Here is a 7,392-nt window from a genome sequence, read left to right on the forward strand (position 1 = left end):
CTTTTGTTGCTCCATCATCTTCCAGTCCATCATTATCATCCATTCCCAGCATATCTAGGTTGGATATTAGAGGCTCTCGCCCAGCTATATCTAATGCTGCTTCTGCACCATCTAGTAGACGTAGGCAGAATCTTGAAGGGGATGTACAATTTGATAGTTATAATCGATTGATAATCGTCCCCTACGAGGATGGGTAAGAAGGTTCTTATATTATTTTTTTAGTTTTGAATGTAATTTTAGATATGTTAACATTAAGGAATATTTATTTATAATTAAAACTTTTGAAACTTTAAGATGTTTATTAATTATATATATGTTAGCTTTAATGCAGGTTTTTGCCATCCTTTCAGTTTACACATTTGGTTATGGATTCTATGAAGCTATTTTATCATGAGCCGTGGAATTCTTGGAGACAGATATCGTACAGCATCAGAGAGCAAATGTGGAATCAATTTAGGGTAAAAATTAATTATATTTATTTAATAATTATCGTCTTCATCTAATGTTACTTTTTTATATTGCAGACAAAGTGTACATGGCATCCTCAGCATCAAAATGCAATAAATAGTATTGTCGAGAAGAAAGTTGTTCAGCGGATTAAAGATACTATGTTTGTTGCTCGGAATGCCGGTAAAATACTAGACTGGTTAAGAAAAGATGTTTGGGATAAACTTCTTGAGAAATGGAATACCGTAGAATGGAAGGCGAAGAGTGAACAAGCAAAGGCAAATCGTGCCTTCAGTTAAGGTGGCTCGTTGCACACAGGAGGTTCGATTAGTTTTGCGACCCATAAACTAAGATTGGTAATTACTTATAAATTTTTTCTTAGTTTTGCATATAGACTTTTACGTTTGTAATGTCTAACTCATACTTGTTTTTATGAAGGAAAAGGAAAGAGAGCGAGATATGAGTCACGCTGAGGTCTTCGAGGAGATGCATAAGAAAAAAAAGAAGGATGGTACAAGAGAACACTGGGTGGAGACGCGTGCGTCGGACACATATGTAAAATACTAACTTCATAATTATTTATGGTTTATTAATATTAGTTTGTTTACATAATAGTTATGTTTTCATTTCAGGAAGATTATCATAAAAGGGTGGAAGAATTGCAACAAACTCAGTCTCCTTCAACTCAACCAACACCTGATGATATGACTTCATTGTGAACAGAGGCATCGGGTGGGGTAAACAAAGGCAGAGTTTACAGACTTGGAGTACGTCGACCTACAGGTCATCCAAACCCACTCTTACCCAATTTTTTTCTTCTCAAAATCAAGAACAAATGGAAGATATGAGAAAGGAAATTCGTGATTTGAAGCAACAATTGGACTCCCAATTCAGAACATTTGTTAAAATGCAGAAATTTATGAGGAAACATGAGCATGATTTATCTGATGATGAGGATGAACAAACTGAATCTGATGTGTAGTAGTTTAGGTGCGGTGTTTTGGTTGATTGGTAAACGTGATTGTGAGAGATAACTTTATGTTTTGTTTTAAAACTTGAATGTGGGCTACTATTTGAATGTTTTTATGTCCAAAATTGTTAGGTTTAATGGTTGGTATTTTGGGTTAGGTTGTGTTAATTGTTGGTATTATTGGTTTATTATGTTAATGATTTGTATTGTTGGTTAATGGTTGATTGGTTGTGTTTAGGTTGTGTTAATGGTTGATTGGTTGTTGGTGATGTTGTATTGTAATGTTTGACAGGTGGTGTAGCTCAAAATTGGGCAGAATTCTGCTCAGTTTTACAGAAAATTCCAACTGATTTCCGACGAAAACAGTCGGACAACTGCTCAGATTTTGCCAAAAACTCCCAGATTTCCGACTGATTCGGCTGGAAATTTTAAAAAAAAATTAATAATTAAATGTTTTCGATGGATTCCATCGGAAATTAAATAAACTTTATTTTTTAATTAGTAGTTTTCGATCGATTCGGTCGAAAATTATATATTTATATTATTTAATTTTAAATAAATAATTATTTTTATTTATATTATTACGACGGATTCGATCGAAAATTTAAAAATATTTGGTCGTCTGACCTTTTGAACATTCCGACTAATTTGGTCGGAAATCACCGACGGATTCAGTCGGAAATAGTTTTTCGACCAACTGTTTTTCGACCGACCAATTTTGGTCGGAAAGTAGTCGAAAATTCGTGATTTCCGACCGATTTCTGGCCTTTTTGGCGGTCAGAATTCTGCCATTTTCCAATAGTGTTACCTAACGGGTTGGGTTAGCTGTCATCACAACTAGTTGGATTTTGGGTCGTGACAGATTGGTATCAGAGCTCTAGGTTCATAGGTTCTACAAGTCATGAGCAAGTGTCTAGTAGAGTGTTGCGGATCGGTATGATGACGTCCATACCTATCTTCGAGAGGCTACAGGGTATTTAGGATATATACTTCCCACCTTTCTTTCCTTATCGTGCGAAATTAATTCAGCTTGAGACATAACTCTTTGAATTCCTTCCACGCATTCGTAGGCGTACATGAGTGCTCGGTATCAGCTGTGCATAGCCGGCTTGTGATTCTATGAACGAGGTTCGAGATATGTATTCTGTGTTGTGGTGATGGGCTAGTCTGGATGACTTGAGGCCATGGTTAGACCGCAGCTTAAGCTAGGTAGCTTCAGTTGTAACTTGTACATTTGGACTCATATGTCCGGTAATGTCCATACGAGTGGAATTTGTGGCTCGATGAGCGGTAGAATGGCTTTGTGATGAGTATGATGTAACTGCGGGATGTGTTAAGACGATTTGAATGTGACGAGAAGTGTTTCCTTGAAATGTAAAGGAAAGGCCATTGGTTGCTTGATTTACGTTTTGATGTGACGTACAGTCTTGAGTATGAATGTTTTGAAGGATCTTTCACGTTGTTAAATTTTGGCACAAAGTAAATTCTCATGTTGGATTAATGAGTTTGGACTCAGATAGACTAAGTGATTGTATAGTAATTGTGACTGCGAAAGGGTATAACAAGATACCAATTTGAGGCTAAGCAGGTGGGTTATCCCCTGCGGAGTAATCTATGTAGGTGTGTTCCTTATAATGTGAGGGGAGAGTTTCTTTTATGCCACCGGGGCGTGTGTTGAGATTGGAATTTGAATATGGTTGAGAAAGTTGACTTGAGTGTTAAGAGAATAATTGCGAGCTTAGCGGACGATTGAGGTATTTTTAGGGTTGGTATGGTATGAACTTGAGAAGAATTTTTCTTGAACTGACCGCGGTGTTATGGCAATAATAGAGTATGGGTATTGCGAATGATCGAGTGTTCTAATTTATAGCTTTGAGCCAAGTGGGGGAGCCTACTATTGACAATTCAATTCATGATTATATGTTAAATTTTAGTTTTGGTGTGAGGCATACTTGTGGATTAGGCATACTTACTAAATACGGGTTATATTGCACTTTATGAGTATATGAAAATCATGGGATGAGTGAGTTATTATTTGTAAATAATGTAGTCCGCACAGAGTATGAATTTGATCGGTGGTGTTAAGGTAGCATTACCTCTTTAAGTGTTGCTGTGATAATGGGGCACGTGTCTTTCAGCCTGTTTGGGCGGAGCAATTTTTAGATTTGAGAAAAATGGGTGACTCTTGAGAAGGTGCTAATGGGTTCAAAAATGTATAAGTGGCAATTGAAAAATTTTCGGATTTGTATATCGTTAGAATCAGTTATTTATATTGGATGGTGTCAGGACTTGCGGTAATTATGTATGACTATGGATTATATATTTCAGTATAAGAAAAGGGAAGAGGAGCAATTTTAAATTCACATAAGGTCTTTTAGAGTGGATGTCTCGGTTGTGGTGCTTTTGGGGTACTTAAAAGGAAATTCAGCGGCTTATGGGTCTTAGGACGTTGTGGTTCTATGCTAGGGTTCGTGGGATGAGTTATGGTTAAGGACCATGGTGTTTTAGCAAGGAGAAGTATCAATCTGAAGACAAATTTGGAAGGGACTCGTAGAAACAGGGCAGCTTGGTAGTAGGTTGGATCAGTATGGTAATGGATATGATCGGTTCTTTGGGTGCTTATGATGTGGGGGTTTCTACAGGTGCTTTGTGGTAATACTCTTGGGTTTGGCGACCTGCGTGGCTTGGTTGAGTTAGAGAGATTCAATTCTGACAGCTTGATTATGTACAAATGGATTCCAAGGCATTCTCAAGGATTTCTACCACGATTTGAGATGGATATTTCCTACCGGCCTGAGGAGCAGGTGGAATATTGTGATTTTCTACCGGATGGGATCAAATGGAAGGCTTCTGGATGATCAGATATATATTCTACTTGTGACTCAGAATGATTATGAGGTTTTCGTATTTTTCATATGATGGCATAATAGATGCGGTATGTTGTATGTGATTAAGGTTTACGTGTGCAAGTCACTGTTTAGTTTTGAAGGGGAGGTCATAAATTCTTAGATGGTATGGACGATTTTCGATGTTTAGATGAATGCTATAACTATTTGATATTGCATGAGTAGAGTGTATATTTCAAAAGGCGCACTATGTTTTGAATTATAGATATTTCATAGGTATTGCGGCACTCTCCTGGTTGATCGACTGCTGATTTTAAGATGTTGCTATGTGGCATAAAAGAATGGGAGAAGTATTCCTCGTGGGATGATCGTGTATAAGAGATGTGTTAGACATTCGGGCGGTAGAGATGGGATCAAAAATGGTGATTCGTGTGTTCTATGGATTTGGAGACTGGGAGTTGTCAGGAGCAGATTGTTTCATGGTGGTGGACTATGAAGTCATGGCCGAAGCTAGCCAGATGATAGTATGTATTATGATTCAATCGTTGTGGATATTTGGAGGGTTATTTATCTATTTGTGGGTGACCAGAGTTGATTCAGGGGGTCCATTGGTAGGCCCAATTAGGATGTGTATTCTACACCGAGTCGGATTGGTTGGCTCCATACTGCTATTATTGAGGGATGTTCCATTCGGTTGGTGTTGGACTTATTCGTGTTCTGAAATGATCTGTGAGTTACTCTTCTATGCTATGAGGAGTTGTGATTCATTGTTATATGCACACATAGTGCGGTTCTATTAGGGGCCTTATGGTGGAATTCAGGCGAGATTAGTATTTGGGTATTGCATGATCGATTACGTATTGGTTATGTTCTTTCAGGCTTTGTGTGGCATTGTGTCATTTGCCTCTCCGTGGTTATTGATTTTGATCAGGGTGGCTCGAGGTATATAATATGGACCCACGTTTGGATGGGGTCACGCATTGCAGCAGAGCTATGTTAAGTCATGAACCTTGTGTTAGAATCGTGTGATGGTTCTACTGCGTGTGATGGATTTTCAGCATTTATTTGTCACAGTACTTGTTAATCTTGCAGGGCAGTTCTCTCATTTGAGTCATTTTTCATGACTGAGTACATTTGAATTGTTGCGTATTGGTGCACGGATGGCACGGTTTATGGATCTGAGTTATATTGGTACGGCATGTCTGTGGGATAGTTGTGTTTAATAATATATGGTCATTGGACCTAGAATGGGTACTATCAGGTTTGAAATGGTATATTTGAGAGGATGGCATTGGAAGTCGGCTTAGAACGTGATTATGGTTCTGGTTGGGGCGAGAGAGCTCCATGACTTGTTGATCTGATAAAGGGTCATGAGATTTTTGCGTATTTATTTCATTATCAACAATGTACGAAGGTTTTGGAATAAGGTTTTGTTTGATATGGGGTTTAATACCAGTATCAGGTTGGTTTTGGAGTAGTTACTGTGATCAAGAATGGTACTACGAGCATGCGAGTTGTGTAATATATTAGGTGATTGTATCTGTGGTTATGGTTATGGCTCGATGCAGTTTGTTCAGACTTATACAGTGTATAACTGTGAAATTCGAGTCTTGTAAGAAATTCTGAATGTTGGGAATTGAATTCCAAGGTTTTTGGGCTAAGGTTAAATTGATGATTTTCAGTTGTATTGTGTTGTCAGGCCTATATAGAATAGGGTGACGTGGGATCACCCCCGGGTACGTGTGTGGTAAGATAGAATAGTGATGTGAGGGCTTGGAAACAACTCTTGGCATGTTCGAGGACGAATATATGTTTAAGTGGGGGAAAATATAATGACCCGGTCGGTCATTTTGAGTATTACAGCCATGTTCTCCCATTTACTGCTCTATTTGTGATTTATAACTATATTATGACCTATCGGATTAGTTAGTTCGGGCCCGGAGAGATTTCGGAAAGAATTGAGACACTTAGTCTCACAATGGAAAGTTTAAGTTGGAAAAGTCGACCGGATGTTGATTTATGTGTAAACGACCTCGGATTTGAATTTTGATATTTCCAGTAGCTCCGTATGGTGATTTCGGACTTAGGAGCGTGTCCAAAAAATTATTTGGAGGTTCATAGTGGAATTAGGCTTGAAATAGCGAAAATTAAATTTTTGGGATGTTTGACCGGGGGTTGACTTTTTGATATCGAGGTCGAAATCCGATTGTGGAAATTGAAATAGATTCGTTATGTCATTTATGACTTGTGTGCAAAAGGTGAAGTCAATCAGACTTGATTTGATAGGTTTCGGCATCGAATGTCAAAGTTGAAAATTCTTAGTTTCATTAAGCTTGAATCGGGGTATGATTCGTGGTTTTAGCGCTGTTTGATGTGATTTGAGGCCTCGACTAAGATCATATAATGTTTTAGGACTTGTAGGTATATTTGGTTGAGGTCTCGGGGGCCTCGGGTGAATATCGGACGAGGTTTGAATCATTTTCATTTCATGTTGCATTGCTGAAGATTTCTGGTTTTGGTGTGGCCGCACCTGCGGAGTGTTGGGCGCAGGTGCGGCACCACAAAAGCGTCATTGTTGTCGCAGAAGCGTGAAGGGGAGCTGGGCGTGAGGATCGCAAATGCGGGTGCTTGGACACACCTGCGCAACCGCAGATGCGGTTCACGTGCGCAGAAGCGAGCATCGCAGATGCGACCATAGCCATCGCAGAAACGGCCTGGCTCGCAAATGCGTGCATGTTTCCGCAAAAGCGAGGGTCGCAGGTGCGACCTCTTTTCCATAGATGCAGAAGCTGCTGGGCAGAAGCCTAAATTCGGGGTTTCGCGATTTATTTTTCCATTTTCGGATTTTGGAGCTCGGTTTCGGCGATTTTGGAGAGGAAGATTTCCACACAACTTGGGATAAGTGTTCTTGACTCCCTTGTGATTATATTCCACGAAGCTATCTTCATTTTTAGCAAATGATTGATGAATTTTAAGAGGAAATTGGGGGTGTTGGCCTAAAGTTTCATAATATAAAATTTGAGTTTTGAACATCGATTTGGAGTCGGAATTAAGTGAAATTAGTATGGTTGAACATGAAATTGGTTGGGTTATCGGATTTTGTGAGTTTCGCCGGATTCCGAGACGTGG

General features: G+C 39.0%; 1 long non-coding RNA gene across 1 annotated transcript; it reads left to right on the plus strand.

The window, feature by feature from the left end:
- The first annotated feature begins 287 nt into the window (after window positions 1-287).
- LOC108945326 (uncharacterized) lies at window positions 288-556 on the plus strand. Its single transcript, XR_004507242.2, has 2 exons — window positions 288-458; window positions 525-556. It is a non-coding gene; the product is annotated as an uncharacterized lncRNA (long non-coding RNA).
- The last annotated feature ends 6,836 nt before the right edge of the window (window positions 557-7,392 follow it).

This window comes from Nicotiana tomentosiformis, chromosome 12 (genome assembly GCF_000390325.3).
Source record: "Nicotiana tomentosiformis chromosome 12, ASM39032v3, whole genome shotgun sequence".
Taxonomy (NCBI): Eukaryota; Viridiplantae; Streptophyta; class Magnoliopsida; order Solanales; family Solanaceae; genus Nicotiana; species Nicotiana tomentosiformis.